The sequence below is a fragment of the Bufo gargarizans genome, chromosome 9 (assembly GCF_014858855.1).
Source record: "Bufo gargarizans isolate SCDJY-AF-19 chromosome 9, ASM1485885v1, whole genome shotgun sequence".
In the NCBI taxonomy this organism is placed as follows: Eukaryota; Metazoa; Chordata; class Amphibia; order Anura; family Bufonidae; genus Bufo; species Bufo gargarizans.
The window spans coordinates 64118775-64138547 of NC_058088.1; the positions used below are offsets into that span (position 1 = coordinate 64118775).

At 44.8% G+C, this 19773-nt stretch overlaps 1 protein-coding gene across 1 annotated transcript in view; it reads right to left on the reverse strand.

The window, feature by feature from the left end:
• The window catches only part of FGF13 (fibroblast growth factor 13), a 409233-nt gene that overhangs the window by 345910 nt on the left and 43550 nt on the right, over window positions 1-19773 (reverse strand). The gene's annotated exons all lie outside the window — the stretch shown is intronic.

Sequence of the window (19773 nt, forward strand, 5' to 3'; positions counted from 1 at the left end):
TCTATCTATCTATCTATCCCATATCTATCCATCCCATATCTATCTATCTATCTATCTATCTATCCTATATCTATCTATCCCATATCTATCTATCTATTTATCTATCTATCTAATATCTATATATCTTCTAGGACCTGTTGTGTCCTCAGCGAGGAGCAGAGCCGCAGGCATCTCTCAGTTCTGTGTCTGTCTGTCTGTCTATCTATATATCTTTCTAATATCTATTTATCCCATATCTATCTATCTATCTATCTAACTATCTCATATCTATCTATCTATCTATCTATCTATCTATCAATCAATCAATCATCTATCTATCTATCTTGCTACTATCTACAGTGCCTTGCAAAAGTATTCACCCCCCTTGACTTTTTTTCATATTTTGGTGCCTCACAACCGGGAATTAACATGGATTGTTTGATTTACAGAACATGCCCACAACTTTGAAGATGTTTTTTTTTTTATATTTATTGTGAAGCAAACAAGAAATAGGACTAAATAACAGAAAAGGTCAATGTGCATAACTATTCACCCCCTAAAGTCAATACTTTGTAGAGCCACCTTTTGCGGCAATCACAGCTCCAAGTCGCTTTGGATAAGTCTCTATGAGCTTGCCACATCTTACCACTGGGGTTTTTGCCCATTCCTCCTTGCAATACTGCTCCAGCTCCTTCAAGTTGGATGGTTTGTGCTTGTGAACAGCAATCTTTAAGTCTGACCACAGATGTTCTATTGGTCTGAGCTTTGACTAGGCCATTCCAACACATTTACATGTTTCCCTTAAACCAGTCAAGAGTTGCTTTAGCAGAGTGTTTGGGGCCATTGTCCTGCTGGAAGGTGAACCTCCGTCCCAGCCTCAAATTATGCACAAATCATGCCTTTTCGCAAACTCACAACATGCTTTATTGTTTTTAGCTGAAAGTAATGGCTTTCTTCTGGCCACTCTGCCATAAAGCCCAACTCTATGGAGCATACGGCTTATTGTCGTCTTATGTACAGATACTCCAGTCTCTGCAGTGGAACTCTGCAGCTCCTCCAGGGTTACCTTAGGTCTCTGTGCTGCCTCTCTAAATAATGCCCTCCTTGCCCGGTCTGTGAGTTTTGGTGGGCGGCTGTCTCTTGGCAGGTTTGCAGTTGTGCCATGTTCTTTCCATTTGGTTATGATAGATTTGACAGTCCTCCTGGGGATCATCAAAGATTTCGATATTTTTTTTAATAACCTAACCCTGACTTATACTTCTCAACAACATTGTCCCTTACTTGTTTGGAGAGTTCCTTGGTCTTCATGGCAGTGTTTGGTTAGTGATGCCTCTTAGGTGTTGCAGCCTTTGGGGCCTTTCCAAAAAGGTGTGTATATGTAATGACAGATCATGTGACACTGATCTTTTTGGGGGCTTCCTAACAAAAGTGGTGAATACATATGCACATGCCAATTTTCTGTTTTCTATTTCTAAACAATACTTTTATTTATATATTTTTCTCATTTCACTTCACCAACTTAGACTATTGTGTTCTGATCCATCACATAATATTCAGATTAACAAAACATTGAACTTAAAGCTGTAATGTAACAAAATACGAAAAAAGTCAAGGGGGTGAATACTCTTGCAAGGCACTATATCTATCACCTATCTATCTATCTATCTATCTATCTATCTATATTGATACTATCTATCTATCTATCTATCTATCTATCTATCTATCTAATAGAAAACAAAAAGTAGATGAGCAGCACACACTAGGAAGGTGCAGATCCTTAGAGCAGACCAGGGACTGGATCCAATTCAAATATGTATAGAAAAAATCCAAGGCAGCACACAAAAATCTGTGAAAAACAGGGTGTTTATTTCCCCATGTGAAGACAGCAACGTTTCAGCTCTCTCTATGGAGCCTTTTTTATATAGGGTAAGGTTCTGGACTGGGTCGCTCTTATCAGGGCGGGTGGTCTGTGGTTAGGCTATCAGGGCCAGAATAGCACCCCCCTGTAGTGCAATATCAGGGACAGTTCTTTGCCCACTCTGTCCTTTAATACCACATCATCATCTAGCCCAGGGATAGATGCTTTTTGCTTTCCCTCCTGGATTCATCGATGTGTACTGGAATCCCCCGGATTGTGGTAGGACATATGGCTTCTGATTTGGTGCCGCCGAGCACCTGATTTGGTGCCGCCGAGCACTTGTTATTGCCTACCACATCTATGCTTTTTGCTTAACTTTCATAATTTAATTTATTTTCATTTTTAGGGATATCTTTTCCATTTACACGTCCACAAAATGGGTCCGCATCCGTTCCGCAATTTTGCGGAACGGGTGCAGACCCATTCATTTTCAATGGGGCCGGAATGTGCTGTCGGCATCCGCATTTGCAGATCCGTGCTACCGTTTAGACAAAAAAATAGAACATGTCCTATTCTTGTCCGCAATTGCAGACAAGATTAGGCATTTTCTATTATAGTGCCGGCGATGTGCGGTCCACAAATTTTGGAATGCACATTGCCGGTGTCTGTATTTTGCGGATCCGCAAAACACTTACGGACGTGTGAATGGACCCTCATAGTAACATTATTAAAGGTTGTGTTTTATCTTTATGTATATTCTAATGGATTGCCTTCCTTGTACAATGTTATAATATACCTTCTATGTTAGAAAGTATATTATAGTGCATTTGTATTGTGCGGCAGTAGTGTGCGGTTCTGCTGCGATACTGCAGGTATATAGAGGGACAAGCGTTATTGGAACAAATCATTTCTACTGGTGTGATATACCAGTCCTCCCCCCAAAAAACTGATTGAAGCGGGGTGTTTTATACCTATATACTTTCTTTATAGTGCATTTGGGTACTGTATAGTGCATTTGCGCATGTGCGTACGCAAAAATTATATTGCCGATATTTTGCATTGAAAAAAATTATGAATGGAGATCGCAAATCCGAATAATACATCTGGTATGTCACTGTCCATGTTGTGGGACTATTTGTGCACTTCTAGTAATTATTTCTTGGCTGCAAATATGAGCTGAAGGTTTTTCAGGTTCATCTGCCATTTAAATGAATGGGACCCGCCGCAAACTTACGGTTCGCGAACATTTGATTGTGTTTGTACGTTTGCGAACCGTCTCGGCAGATGTTCATCCATCACTATATCTGACATCTATTGCACTGGCATTATAAATCTTCTACAGTAGGTATACACAGGGGTGCACCACCGATGAGGACAGGTGAGGCAATTGCATCAGGCAGCACCAGGTAGGGGCAAGAGGACAGCAGAAGGACCATGGGCAATGAGCACTTTTATTGCAGCAAAGTGGGGTTAGGTTAAGAAATTGGCATGGGGGGGGCGCCGTTTCAGTTTTAGCCTCAGGCAGCAGAAAAGCTAGATGCACCCCTGGGTATCCATTGTACTCCATACAGTAGTGCGCAGGTAAGTAACACTTACAGACGGAGTTCTTACTGTTCCACCTATACAAATACCACGCTGGCTTTCTGGAGAACAGCGGGAGGAGAAATTCAGCTTTTTTCCTAGATAATATACCTCCCACAACCTGTCTGTGCAAAAAACTGCGTAGTATGTTCTGGATCGTAATGGTCGGACCTGACCTGACCTGAAATTTTACGTAGACGCTCCTGTCTTCAAGTTGACTCCTCGCCTCTGTAACGTAATACTCTTTTGAGAGCAAAACCACGTTAACTGAACGAAGTTTGTGGTGTATGTAATATCTTGTATATGCGGGAGATTCTATATTGGAAAAACCATCCGCAGTATGTTTGAAAGGTTCTGTGAACATCTAAATACCTTAAATACTGGCAGAGGGGTCCCCCGTCTTATACAACATGTGAATGAGGCCCACGGTGGAGATCGTAGAGTTCTGAGATTTGCAGGAGTGGAGGTAGTGCCACCTCCACCACAAGGGGGCGACAGAGAGCGGGAACTACTGAGGAGAGAAGGAAGGTGGATACTCCATTCCGGAGCGACGGGACCCCTGGGACATAATGAAAAATTGGACATGGGAGTGTATTTGTAGATTGTCTTTTTGTGTTGGTTTTGGATATCAGGTTGGTGTTCTTTTGTGTGAAGGGTCTGTGGATATATGTGGTGCATTTTACTGCTCTCACATACAGACTGAGGCCAGAGGAATCGCATACAAGCGCGAAACGGCTGTTGCTGATTTTTTACATTTGCATTCTATGTTGTCAGTCCCGCTGACCCGGCTTTTAATAATAATGTTTTTTACATCCGAAGGTGAGTGCCGCAATTTATTTTTTCTTGTGCACAGGACTCCAAATCTGTCAGATTGCGAGGACATCTCCTGTGCACAGCCCTCTTCAGATCACCCCACAGATTTTCAATCGGATTCAGGTCTGGGCTCTGGCTGGACCATTCCAAAACTTTAATCTTCTTCTGGTGAAGCCATTCCTTTGTTGATTTGGATGTATGCTTTGGGTCATTGTCATGCTGAAAGATGAAGTTTCTCTTCATGTTCAGCTTTATAGCAGAAGCCTGAAGGATTTGTGCCAATATTGACTGGTAAATTTGGAACTGTTCACAATTCCCTCTAGCTTAACTAAGGCTCCAGTTTCAGCTAAAGAAAAACAGCCCCTTGGCATGATGCTGCCACCACCATGCTTCACTGTGGGTATCCTGTTCTTTTGGTGATGGGCACTGTTGTTTTTGCGCAAAACATATCTTTTGGAATTATGGCCAAACAGTTCAACCTTGGTTCAGACCATAACACCTTTTCCCACATGCTTTTGGGAGACCTAAAATGTGTTTTTGCAAAATGTAGCCTGGCTTGGATGTTTTTCTTCATAAGAAAAGGCTTTCATCTTGCCACTCTACCCCATAGCCCAGACATATGAAGAATACGGGAGATTGTTGTCACATGTACCACACAGCCAGTACTTGCCAGATATTCCTGCAGCTTCTTAAATGTTGCTGTAGGCCTCTTAGTAGCCTCCCAGACCATTTTTCTCTCGTCTTTTCATCAATTTTGGAGGGACGTCCAGTTCTTGGTAATGTCACTGTTGTGCCATATTTTCTCCAGTTGATGATGACTGTCTTCACTGAGTTCCATGGTATGTCTAATGCCTTGGAAATTCTTTTGTACCCTTCTCCTGACTGTTTTCTTCCCTCCACCTAAAATATTTCAGTTTGTTTTTCAATTGAGTGGTACAGTTTTTAGGTCACATTAAAGGTGGAAAAGGTTCTGAAATGATTTATCTTTGTTTCATTGTTTTTACAGCACAGAAACCTGACATTTTAACATGGGTGTGTTATATCCACGATATATATATATATATATATATATATATGTATATATATATATAGAGAGAGAGAGAGAGAGAGCATAACTACTCATATCTAGATATTGAGGACAATAATACTGAGATACTAATACAGATACTCGTAAATATATATATATACCAGCAGAAGGACCCGGCTTCGCACGGGTATATTTCATTTTATGTTTTCGTGTGTCATAAAAAGATATCAACAGTTTCACCCATAACAGTGACCTCTACAGTACCTGCCCCTTTAACAATGATCTCCACAGTGCCCGCCCCTTTAACATTTACCTCCACAGTCGCCGCCCCTTTAACAATGATCTTCACAGTGCCCACCCCTTTAACAATGACCTCCACAGTGCCTGCCCTTTTAACAATGACCTTCACAGTGCCTGCCTCTTAACAGTGACCTCCACAGTGCGCGCCCCTTTAACAGTGACCACCCCTTTGGCATTGACCACCCCTTTAACATGGACCTTTATAGTGGCCACCCCTTTAACAGTGACCTTTAAAGTGACCGCCCCTTTAATAGTGACTTTCACAGTGCCTGCACCTTTAACAGTGACTTTCACAGTGACTGCCCCTTTAACAGTGACTTTCATATTGACCGCCCATTTAACAGTGACTTTCACAGTGACCGCCCCTTTAACTGTGACTTTCACAGTGACCGCCCCTTTAAGCAGTAAAGAAATATGGCTGGGTTGTTATGGAAACCTGGAGTAAAACTGTGTTTATGGCAGTTAGGCTTTGAAAAGAAAGAATTGCAGGCTTGCCGCCTGTCATGGTCTTACCTTCTTGCTGTTCTCCTTCGTTTGACATGTGCTGGCGGCCATCTTGGTTTCTGGGTTTCTTGTAGCCTCCCACCCTGCGGCTTCTCCTTCCCACTGGGAGGAGCTGGATGCCTAGCTTATATATATAGGAGGTCTGTGGCTTCAGTTCCTTGCTTGGTCCTCCTGTGTTCACATGCTTCTAAGACTGCTGCTGCTTCTGGTTCCTGATCCTGGCCTCGTCTGACTACCCCGCTGGTTCCTGATCCTGGCTTCGTCTGACTACCCTGCTGGTTCCTGATCCAGGCTTCGTCTGACTACCCTTCTGGTTCCTGACCTCTGGCTACGCAAGACCCTGCTTCGGTTTTGCCATCCTTTTGGACTTTTGCTTACAGCTTGATTTTCAATAAAGCCTTCTTATTTCCACTTAACTCTTGTTGTACGTCTGGTTCATGGTTCCATGACATTAGGACCAAGCCATGAATTCTGACGGTACAGGGCCATCCTCGCTACCTACGCTGATTGCCAGACTTGATCAGCAGGATCACCTGTTGGGTCGGTTCGCTGTGGCGTTGCAAACCCTGCTTGAACGCACGGCTCATTTCGCTTCCGTTGCCGATGGGTCGGTTGTCGCTCCTGGGCCCGCTCCTACTGCCGCTCCGGTTGTTGCGCCAGAGTCTACCCCGACACCTGTTGCTGCGCCTGCGGTGTCTCGGGGTATGACCGGTTCTGCCCCCCTTCCACAGCGCTTTGGGGGAAAGCCAACTCAGTGCCGAGGTTTCCTTAACCAGGTGGGCATTTATTTTGAGTTGCTGCCACATGCCTTTCCTACTGAGAAATCAAAGGTGGGCTTCTTGATCTCGCTGCTCTCGGAAAAGGCCTTGGCCTGGGCCAGCCCTTTATGGGAGAACAACAATCCGGTGGTTGCCGAGTTTTCCGGTTTTGTTGCTTCTCTTCGGAAGGTATTCGATCTGCCGGCCCGTGCTGCCTCTGCTGCGAAGCTCCTTATGTCCATCAGACAGGGTTCACGATCCGTAGCTGAATACGCCATTGAGTTTCGTACCCTGGCAGCAGAGGTGGGCTGGAATAATGAGGCTCTGGTCGCTGCTTTCTCTCATGGTCTCTCGGATGCCTTGAAGGATGAGGTTGCAGCTAAGGACCTACCAGTGGAGCTCGAGTCTCTTATTTCTTTCCTGATTTTGATTGACACCAGACTCAGGGAGAGACCTTCCTTTAAGGAGAGCCTGCAGAGGCCTTCTAACAGATTGGCGCCTACGTTTGCTGTCCCACCCGTGCCTCCCTCTCCTCCCACGCCTCCTGGGGATGACTTGTCTGGGGGTGAACCCATGCAGCTGGGGTTTGCTCGCCTGTCCGAGGGGGAGAGGGTACTCCGGAGACGCGAGGGCCGATGCATGTACTGTGGTCTCGGTGGGCATTTTCGGTTGGCATGTCCGAACCGTCCGGGAAACGCTCGCACCTGAGATCCTGTCGGGGGCAGATCTTGGGTGGAGTCTCCCCGTCCCCGGTTTCCCGTGTTGACAAACCACTGATCACTGTTGTCCTCTCCTGGGTCGGGGGCTCGGTGACGACCCAGGCGTTGGTGGACTCTGGTGCTGGTGGTTTGTTCATTGATAGTGTGTTCGCTGCCGCCAATTCCATTCCTCTGCAGCCTCGAGGTTCCCCACTGGCTCTTGAGGCGATAGACGGCAGACCCCTTCTGCCGCCACACGTGACTCATGAGACCCTTCCAGTGGGGATAGCCATTGGTGCCGTTCACAGAGAGTCGGTCTGTCTCCAGGTGATTTCGTCTCCACACTACTCGGTGGTCTTGGGGTACCCCTGGCTCCAGAAGCATAATCCGACTTTCGATTGGAGATCGGCCAAGATCCTCTCGTGGTCACCGCAGTGTGGGGCTAGTTGCATCCATGGGCCTGTCAAGTTGCTGTGTACTTCCTCGGACTCTCTGTTGCCTCCTGAATACGAAGAGTACCGGGATGTATTCGATAAGGTGCGCGCGGTTGCCCTACCTCCGCACCGCCCATACGATTGTGCCATAGAGTTACAATCTGGTGCCGTTCCTCCTCGTGGCAAAGTCTATCCACTGTCGGTAGCGGAGAATGAGGCCATGGAGGAGTACGTGAGGGAGGCGCTTTCACGCGGACACATTCGCAAATCCTCGTCCCCGGCAGGGGCTGGATTTTTCTTTGTGAAAAAGAAGGGCGGTGAGTTGAGGCCTTGCATCGATTACAGGGGTCTCAATCGCATCACGATCAAGAACGCTTACCCGATACCCTTGATTTCCGAGCTGTTCGATCGCCTCAAAGGGGCCACGGTCTTTACCAAACTCGACCTGAGGGCGGCATATAACCTGGTAAGGATCAAGGCGGGCGATGAGTGGAAGACCGCGTTTAACACCAGGACCGGTCATTATGAATCCTTGGTTATGCCCTTTGGGTTGTGCAATGCGCCCGCAGTCTTCCAGGAATTCATCAACGATGTTTTCCGTGACCTGTTGCAGCAGTGTGTGGTGGTCTATTTGGATGACATCTTGGTATATTCTGAATCCATGGAGGCCCACATTATGGATGTCAGACGAGTGTTGCAACGGTTACGAGAGAACAGGCTGTTCGGTAAGCTTGAGAAATGCGAATTTCACCGATCCCAGGTAACCTTCTTAGGTTACATCATTTCCGCTGAGGGGTTCTCCATGGATCCTGAGAAGGTTTCGGCTGTCTTACAGTGGCCCCAGCCCAGTGGTCTCCGTGCCCTGCAGCGCTTTTTGGGCTTCGCCAATTATTATCGGAAGTTCATCAGGGACTTTTCTATGCTAGCCAAGCCTCTCACGGATCTGACCAGGAAGGGCAGTAATTTCCAGGTCTGGCCGCTCGAGGCCATCCGAGCTTTTGAGGCTCCAAAGTCCGCCTTTGTGTCGGCTCCGATTCTGTCGCATCCCAACCCTGGGTTGCCCTTTGTCCTCGAGGTGGACGTGTCTGAGACGGGAGTAGGCGCCCTTCTGTCTCAGCGTAGAACACCAGAGGGTCCTCTGCTTCCTTGTGGGTTTTACTCCCGGAAACTGTCTTCCGCGGAGTGCAACTATCAGATTGGTGACAGGGAGTTATTGGCCATCGTGCAGGCCCTTAAAGAATGGAAGCACTTGCTCGAGGGTTCGGTGGTTCCGGTTCTCATCCTGACGGACCACAAGAATCTGACCTACCTTTCTGAGGCCAAGAGATTGACACCACGTCAGGCCAGATGGGCTCTGTTCTTGTCACGTTTTAATTACGTGGTCTCCTACCTACCCGGTTCCAAGAACATCAGAGCGGATGCCTTATCACGGCAGTACTCCGAGCTGTCCGGGGAGGAGTCGATTCCGACTTCGGTCATACCTCCGAATCAGATCCTGGCCGCCATTCGCACCAGCCTGACCTCTCCCCTGGGTGAGCAGATTTTGGCGGCTCAATCTGGTGCTCCCTCTGGGAGACCCAACGGCAGATGTTTTGTGCCTGAGGAGTTGCGCACTCGGTTGTTGCGAACCTACCATAACTCCAAGGCCGCGGGGCATCCTGGAAAGAATCAGCTGTCCTGGGCTGTTTCACGTCTGTTCTGGTGGCCTTCTCTACGTTCCGACATCGCCGCATATGTAGCGGCATGCTCCGTTTGTGCCCAGAGTAAGTCCCCTCGGCACCTTCCGTTGGGTCCTTTTGCAACCCATAGCCACCGGGGAGCGCCCATGGTCACACCTGGGGATGGATTTCATTGTGGACCTCCCTGCATCCCGAGGCCATACGGTCATTCTCATGATTGTGGATCGGTTTTCCAAAATGTGCCACTGTGTTCCTCTCAAGAAGTTACCCTCTGCACAAGAGTTGGCCACGATTTTCGCCAGGGAGGTCTTCCGGTTGCACGGTTTGCCCAAGGAGATTGTGTCGGATCGGGGGAGTCAGTTTGTGTCCAGGTTCTGGCGCGCCTTTTGCTCCCAGTTGGGGATTCATCTCTCTTTCTCCTCGGCCTACCACCCTCAGTCCAATGGGGCCGCAGAACGATCCAATCAGGCCTTGGAGCAATTCCTTCGTTGCTATGTCTCCGATCACCAAGACAATTGGGTTGACCTCCTGCCTTGGGCTGAGTTTGCCAGGAACACGGCGGTGAACTCTTCCTCTGGGACGTCTCCCTTCATGGCCAATTATGGGTTCCAACCTGCCGTGTTACCGGAGGTATTCTCTCCCCAGGATATTCCGGCTGTGGAGGATCACCTTTCCGTCCTACGTGCTTCTTGGGTACAGATCCAGAGGTCCCTTGAGGTCTCTGCGCAGCGCCAGAGACTCCAGGCTGATCGCAGACGAGCGCCCGCTCCTTCCTACCAGGTCGGAGACCGTGTATGGTTGTCCACCCGCAACCTCAACCTTCGAGTGCCCACTCCCAAGCTGGCGCCTCGCTTTGTTGGTCCCTTCCGAGTGCTTCGCAGGGTAAACCCGGTAGCCTATGCCCTTGCGCTTCCTCCTGGCATGCGGATCTCCAACGTGTTTCATGTCTCCCTGTTGAAGCCATTGGTGTGTAATCGTTTCACTTCCTCGGTTCCTCGGCCCCGTCCGGTCCAAGTGGGCAATCGTGAGGAATATGAGGTGAGCAATATCCTGGACTCACGCCTGGTCCGCGGTCGGTTGCAGTTTTTGGTCCATTGGCGTGGTTATGGTCCAGAGGAGCGTTCCTGGGTTCCCTCCGCAGATGTCCATGCTCCTGCTTTGCTCCGAGCCTTCCACGCACGCTTCCCTCAGAAACCGTTCCTTACTCCGCGGAGGAGGGGCCCTTGAGGGGGAGGTACTGTCATGGTCTTACCTTCTTGCTGTTCTCCTTCGTTTGACATGTGCTGGCGGCCATCTTGGTTTCTGGGTTTCTTGTAGCCTCCCACCCTGCGGCTTCTCCTTCCCACTGGGAGGAGCTGGATGCCTAGCTCATATATATAGGAGGTCTGTGGCTTCAGTTCCTTTCTTGGTCCTCCTGTGTTCACATGCTTCTAAGACTGCTGCTGCTTCTGGTTCCTGATCCTGGCCTCGTCTGACTACCCCGCTGGTTCCTGATCCTGGCTTCGTCTGACTACCCTGCTGGTTCCTGATCCAGGCTTCGTCTGACTACCCTTCTGGTTCCTGACCTCTGGCTACGCAAGACCCTGCTTCGGTTTTGCCATCCGTTTGGACTTTTGCTTACAGCTTGATTTTCAATAAAGCCTTCTTATTTCCACTTATCTCTTGTTGTACGTCTGGTTCATGGTTCCATGACACCGCCCCTTTAACAGTGACTTTTACAGTGGCCGCCCCTTTAACAGTGAGTTTCACAGTGGCCGCCCCGTTAACAGTGACCGCCCCTTTAACCACTTCAACTCCCCTAGCTTAAACCCCCTTAATGACCAGACCACTTTTTACAATTTTGCACTACAATACTTTCACGGTTTATTGCTCGGTCATACAACTTACCACCCAAATTAATTTTACCTCCTTTTCTTCTCACTAATAGAGATTTCATTTGGTGGTATTTTATTGCTGCTGAAATTTTTACTTTTTTTTGTTATAAATCGAAATTTACCGAAATTTTTGCAAAAAAAAATTAAATATTTCATTTTCATTTTTTTCAAATAAAACTACATTTCTATATAAATTTTTCTCTAAATGTATTGTTCTACATGTCTTTGATAAAAAAAATGCAATAAGTGTACAGTACAGACCAAAAGTTTGGACACACCTCATTCAAAGAGTTTTCTTTATTTTCATGACTATGAAAATTGTAGATTCACACTGAAGGCATCAAAACTATGAATTAACACATGTGGAATTATATACATAACAAAAAAGTGTGAAACAACTGAAAATATGTCATATTCTAGGTTCTTCAAATTAGCCACCTTTTGCTTTGATTGCTGCTTTGCACACTCTTGGCATTCTCTTGATAAGCTTCAAGAGGTAGTCACCTGAAATGGTTTTCACTTCACAGGTGTGCCCTGTCAGGTTTAATAAGTGGGATTTCTTGCCTCATAAATAGGGTTGGGACCATCAGTTGCTTTGTGGAGAAGTCAGGTGGATACACAGCTGATAGTCCTACTGAATAGACTGTTAGAATTTATATTATGGCAAGAAAAAAGCAGCTAAGTAAAGAAAAACGAGTGGCCATCACTACTTTAAGAAATAAAGGTCAGTCAGTCTGAAAAATTGGGAAAACTTGGAAAGTGTCCCCAAGTGCAGTCACAAAAACCATCAAGCGCTACAAAGAAACTGGCTCACATGCGGACCGCCCCAGGAAAGGAAGACCAAGAGTCACCTCTGCTGCGGAGGATAAGTTCATCCGAGTCACCAGCCTCAGAAATCGCAGGTTAACAGCAGCTCAGATTAGAGACCAGGTCAATGCCACACAGAGTTCTAGCAGTAGACACATCTCTAGAACAACTGTTAAGAGGAGACTGTATGAATCAGGCCTTCATGGTAGAATATCTGCTAGAAAATCACTGCTAAGGACAGGAAACAAGCAGAAGAGACTTGTTTGGGCTAAAGAACACAAGAAATGGACATTAGACCAGTGGAAATCTGTGCTTTGGTCTGATGAGTCCAAATTTGAGATCTTTGGTTCCAACCACCGTGTCTATGTGCGACACAGAAAAGGTGAACGGATGGACTCTACATGCCTGGTTCCCACCGTGAAGCATGGAGGAGGAGGTGTGATGGTGTGGGGGTGCTTTTCTGGTGACACTGTTGGGGATTTATTCAAAATTGAAGGCATACTGAACCAGCATGGCTACCACAGCATCTTGCAGCGGCATGCTTTTCCATCCGGTTTGCGTTTAGTTGAACCATCATTTATTTTTCAACAGGACAATGACCTCAAACACACCTCCAGGCTGTGTAAGGGCTATTTGACCATGAAGGAGAGTGATAGGGTGCTGCACCAGATGACCTGGCCTCCATAGTCACCGCACCTGAACCCAATCAAGATGGTTTGGGGTGAGCTGGACCGCAGAGTGAAGGCAAAAGGGCCAACAAGTGCTAAGCATCTCTGGGAACTCCTTCAAGACTGTTGGAAGACCATTTCAGGTGACTACCTCTTGAGGCTCATCAAGAGAATGCCAAGAGTGTGCAAAGCAGTAATCAAAGCAAAAGGTGGCTACTTTGAAGAACCTAGAATATTACATATTTTCAGTTGTTTCACACTTTTTTGTTATGTATATTATTCCACATATGTTAATTCATAGTTTTGATGCCTTCAGTGTGAATCTACAATTTTCATAGTCATAAAAATAAAGAAAACTCTTTGAATGAGAAGGTGTGTCCAAACTTTTGTTTTGTACTGTATATTTATTGGTTTGTGCAAAAGTTATAGCGTTTACAAACTATGGTACTAAAATGTGAATTTCCGCATTTTGAAGCAGCTCTGACTTTATGAGCACCTGTCATGTTTCCTGAGGTTCTACAATGCCCAGACAGTAGAAACACCCCACAAATGACCCCATTTCGGAAAGTAGACACCCTAAGGTATTTGCTGATGGGCATAGTGAGTTCATAGAAGTTTTTATTTTTTGTCCCAAGTTAGCGGAAAATTATGATTTATTTTATTTTATTTTTCTTACAAAGTCTCATATTCCACTAACTTGTGACAAATAATAAAATCTTCCATGAACTCACTATTCCCATAACGAAATACCATGTGGTTTCTTCTTTCCAAAATGGGGTCACTTGTGGGGTTTTTATGCTGCCCTGGCACTTTAGGGGCCCTAAAGCGTAAGAAGCAGTTTGGAATCCAAATGCGTAAAAAAAAAGCTCTGTGAAATCCTAAAGGTACTCACTGGAATTTGAGCCCCTTTGGGCACCTTGGCTGCAAAAAAGTGTCACACATGTGGTATTGCTGTACTCAGGAGAAGTAGGGCAATGTGTTTTGGCATGTATTTTTACATATACCCATGCTGGGTGAGAGAAATATCTCTCTAAAAGTCAACTTTTCCCATTTTTTTTAATACAAAGTTGTCATTTTAGAGAGATATTTCTCTCACCCAGCATGGGTATATGTAAAAATACACCCCAAAACACATTGCCCAACTTCTCCTTAGTACGGCGATACCACATGTGTGACACTTATTTGCAGCCTAGGTGCGCAAAGGGGCCCAAATTCCTTTTAGGAGGGCATTTTTAGACAGTTGGATTCCAGACCTCTTCTCACGCTTTAGGGCCCCTAAATTCCCAGGGCAGTATAAATACCCCATATGTGACCCCATTTTGGAAAGAAGACACCCCAATGTATTCCGTGAGGAGCATGGCGAGTTCATAGAAGTTGTTTTTTTTTTACACAAGTTAGCGGAAATTTTTTTTTGTTTGTTTTTTCTCACAAAGTCTCCCTTTCCGCTAACTTGTGACAAGAAGTTAAATCTTTCATGGACTCATTATGCCCCTCAGCGAATACCTTGGGGTGTCTACTTTCCAAAATGGGGTCATTTGTGGGGTGTTTGTACTGCCCTGGAATTTTAGGGGCCCTAAAGCGTGAGAAGAAGTCTGGAATATAAATGTCTAAAAAAAATTACGCATTTGGATTCCATGAGGGGTATGGTGAGTTCATGTGAAATTGTATTTTTTGTCACAAGTTAGTGGAATATGAGACTTTGTAAGAAAAAACACAGGGCTGTCGCTGAGCAACACAGAGTTTCAGCTTCCTCCAAAGATGTTTTATTCGATTTAGGTCTGGAGACGGGCTAGGCCACTCCAGAACCTTGATATGCTTCTTACGGAGCCACTCCTTGGTTATCCTGGCAGTGTACTTCGGGTCATTGTCATGTTGGAAGACCCAGCCACGACCCATCTTCAATGCTCTGACCGAGGAAAGGAGGTTGTTGTTTAAAATCTCACATTAAATGGCACAATTCATCCTCTCCTTAATACAGTGCAGTTGTCCGGTCCCCATCGCAGAAAATCACGCCCAAAGCATGATGTTACCATCCCCATGCTTCACAGTAGGGATGGTGTTCTTGGGATGCAACTCATCCTTCTTTTTCCTCCAAACACGACGAGTGAAGTTTAGACCAAAAAAAGTTCTACTTTGGTCTCATCTGACCACATGACTTTCTCCCATGCCTTCACTGGATCATCCAGATGGTAATTGGTAAATTTCTGACGGACCTGGACATGTGATGACTTGAGCAGGGGATCCTTCCGTGCAATGCATGTTTTGAAACCATGTCGGCGTAGTGTTCTACCGACAGTGACCTTTGAAACTGTGGTCCCAGCTCTCTTCATGTCAGTGACCAGCTTCTCCCTTGTAGTTCTGGGCTGATTCCTCACCTTTCTTATCATTACGGATACCCCACGAGGTAAGATCTTGCATGGAGCCCTAGTCAGAGGGAGACTGACAGTCGTCTTTAGCCTCTTCCATTTTCTAACAATTGCTCCAACAGTTGATCTATTTTCACCAGCTGCTTGGCAATTGCCCCGTAGCCCTTTCTAGCCTTTTGGAGGTTCACAATTTTGCCTTTGGTGTCTTTTGACAGCTCTTTGGTCTTGCCCATGGTACTAGTTGGCGTCTGACTGACTGTGGGGTGGACAGGTGTCTTTAAAGAGCTCAGACAGGTGCTACTAAGTTAGATTAGTGTGAAATAGAGGTGGACTTTTTTTTCTGTCTCTCAGAGTGGGAATGCACCTACAATGTGAATTTCCGACCCCTCCATGATTTCTAAGTGGCAGAACTTGCAAAATCCCAGGGTGTTCAAATACTTCCGTTCCTCACTGTATTTCTTGATCATGATTATGAGGTGTTCTTAAAGGGATTCACTTGGACTAGAAAAAAGATGGCTGCTTTGTTCTAAAAACAGTGCCGCACCTGTCCACAGGTTACAAGTGCTATTACTGCTCATCCTCTGTGGGTTGACTCTGACTGTTCTTACCATTCGTTGCTTCTGTCTATCCGAGATTTTTCTTGGTCTGCCACTTCGAGCCTTAACTTGAACTGAGCCTGTGGTCTTCCATTTCCTCAATATGTTCCTAACTGTGGAAACAGACAGCTGAAATCTCAGAGACAGCTTTCTGTATCCTTCCCCTAAACCATGATGGTGAACAATCTTTGTCTTCAGGTCATTTGAGAGTTGTTTTGAGACCCCCATGTTGCTACTCTTCAGATTTAAAGAGGAGGGAAACTTACAATTGACCCCCTTAAATACTCTTTCTCATAATTGGATTCACCTGTGTATGTAGGTCAGGGGTCACTGAGCTTACCAAGCCAATTTGAGTTCCAATAATTAGTTCTAAAGGTTTTGGAATCAATAAAATGACAACAGTGCCCAAATTTATGCACCTGCCTAATTTTTTAAAAACAATTATAGCACACTTTCTGTAAATCCAATAAACTTCATTTCACTTCTCAAATATCACTGTGTGTCTCCTATATGATATATTTAACTGACATTTTTTATCGTAACAACCAACGATTTATACAGGAAAATCATGACGATTGACAGGGTTGCCCAAATTTTCGCATACCACTGTAGCTATCTATCTATCCAGAAATGGAAAAACAGCCAGCAGCACTCCAAAATAGTAAAGAAAACGTGTGGTTTATTAACCCAAAGTCAAGTGCGCTTGACTTTGGGTTAATAAACCACACGTTTTCTTTGCTATTTTGGAGTGCTGCTGGACGTTTTTCCATTTCTAGTTCATTGGACCTAGGTGCTGGTCCACACTGGCCGGACGTGCACCCCTCGTCTATATAGTGTGCTGCATCCTCATTTTTACAAGGCTATCTATCTATCTATCTATCTATCTATCCATCCATAATTTGTCTAGTGATTTCTTCATGATGAAGAATAGAATTGTACTTAAGACTGTATTGTGTTGTTTTTGGTCTTTGTTTGGCTGCTCTTGCTGCTGAGTATCTCGTTTTTATGGGGTTGATCCCCTTCATTGGGAGTGGTAATCTATTTATCTATCTATGTAATATCTATCTATCAAACACTATATGCAGTAGCACACTGCTCCATGTGACACATGCAAACGCTGAAAACATGGATAAATCTGAATTGCATTACTGATATACTCACTATAAGAAAATGAAAAGTATCTATCTAGCTATCTATCTGTTTGTATCTGTCATTTTAAACCTGCCTGTGATGATAATGAGATGACTGTTGAAGTGACTCCTTTTATTAGGGTTTTAGTGGTTTGTGTGAAAACTGCAGGGTTTAAATAATTTTTTTAAATATAGCTACTGGAAAATTTAAAATAGCACCCAAAATACACATTTAACATAAAAAACTTGGATTACAAAAGGTCATTTCCCAGTGATGCATTCCCTTTAAAGACAACATGCATTATTAAAGCAGAGTAAGATACTAACTGAGATATAACCTATTACCAGGCTGTATAGAAGTTACTGGGCAGCCAATGCAGTTCCATAGTTCTGCGTCTCCACTGCAGAGCGCTGGCGTGATTTTGTGAAACAACCTGAATATCCCTGCAATAAATGCAGCTGGACTTGTTTTCATCTCCTAGTGCCTCTACCTATAGAGCCACGTTCCGCTGTTGACACTGAATCTATAGGACGTCAGACAGCACTGTTAAAACATTCATGACCAGTGCGAAAGATTTGGTGTCATTTATTATTTTTTTAACGAACCCTTGCACTTCTGCCGTGGCGATAGGCAGCAGACGAGCGATGGAAATCACATCCCACCACATTCTCTGTATTGCACCTGCACCAAGCATAGGACGTTCCCCAGCCACTACTGTAATGAGGGATTGCAGTATGGATTAATATTTTACGACCAGACTCAGCTGCCTACAGGTTAATCTCATCACGTCGTGTGTCTGTAGCACTTCACTCCGCTGAAGCAGGGGGGTTTGCATATGCTTAAATACCCATTCATAATACAGTGAGCCAGAGTATGAATTATGTCACATCTCCCAGCATCATCTGGTACGGTTAACCCATTTTAACATTCTTTCAGGCATAGCTTATTTTGAAAAATGTCTCTGAGCATATAAAAAAAACAAATACATGTAAAATATAATGACGAAAACATATAAAATGCTTTATTTGTAGCAGAGGAGTAACAGGAATCCATAATTGCAAATCTGTTCAACCCTACATCAGCTATCACCCACCATACAGTATGGTCTTCTCATACCATATGAAGCAGAGGAAATTTTTAAGTCCCATCGGGCTGCAAGTACCTGGTATGACAATCACCATCTGCGCTCTCTGTAGTCATGCTCCTGATTTGTAGTATAATGAAAGTAGATCATTTAATAGAGCTGGTATATACTAGTTGAAGCATCAAAAAAACTAACAGATTTTGAAAATTGAATTGTATATTGAATACATTGAATATAATACTGCACAACATGCTCTCATCTAAGGGTACTGCCAGTGGCGTAAATAGAGAAGTAAGAGCCCCATAGCAAGGATCAAACTAGGCCACCCACACAGGACAGAAGGGTTTCCACCCAAACCCTTTTCAATGACCCTTGGGTCATTTTTCCACTGCCTCATTTGTTAAAAGTTATTCCTTTAGGGGGTAGGGTCCTGACCAATTTTTCACCTCCAGGAGAAGAGGAGATACTAGCAACTAAGACTGGGCTCCCCCTGGGCCCTATAGCAGTTGCATGGTCTACCGCTATAGTATTTACTCCGCTGGTTATAGCCACATATTCAAGTTTCTGGATGGAGTTTTGGAAGCCAAAGACAGGAGTGAATAAAAAAAAAAAAAGAGAATAAATTGTACAGGAAGATTCCGTCTAAAGAGTCCTAAAAATGTTTGTAATAACTCTTGTTTCAGGCTGGTACAGTGGTCATAATGGGAGATTTTAACTTCCCAGACATGGACTGGGGTCATGGTGTTGCCTCAACCGCAAAGGGGAGAAAATTCCTCAACTTGCTGCAGGACCACTTTATGGGCCAGTTTGTAGAAGCTCCCACTAGGGGCGATGCTCTGTTGGATCTGGTAATTTCTAATGATGCAGAGCTTGTGGGTAATGTTACTGTACGAGAAACACTAGGTAATAGTGACCACAATATAATTATATTCCTCCTAAACTATAAAAAGCAGAGCATAGACTAGGAGCAGCTACTGTAACATAATAATACTGAGGATAAATGGGAGAGCTTCAAATCCACATTGAGTAATTGCACTAATTTTTTTTTATCCCTTTAGGTAACAAGTATAAACGGCTAAAATTAAACCCCCCATGGCTTACAACTACTGTAAAAAGAGCAATAAAAGACAAAAGGAGGGCATTTAAAAAATACAAATTTGAGGAGTTAGCTGTAGCGTTTGAAGATTACAAAGGGCTTAATAAAATCTGCAAAAAGGAGATAAAATTAGCAAACATACAAAACAAACATCAGGTGGCAAAGGAAAGCAAAACAAATTCCAAAAAGTTTTTTAAATATATAAATGCTAAAAAACCAAGGTCTGAGCAGGTAGGTCCCCTAAATAATAGTAAAGGGGTGGGTAGTCACTGAAGATAAGGGAAATGCAGAGTTCCTAAATAGGTTTTCTAGCTCTGTATAAACAAAAGATGAGAAAGGAGCTGATATCTGTGGCGCCAGGGCTGTTTGTACATCCAGTGATATACTCAATTGGCTAACTGTAAATATGGTCCAAGATAAGTTAAATAGGGTAAATGTGAACAAAGCTCCAGGTTCCAGATGGAGTACACCCAAGAGTACTTAAAGAGCTCTATTCAGTCATTGCTGTGAACCTGTTTAT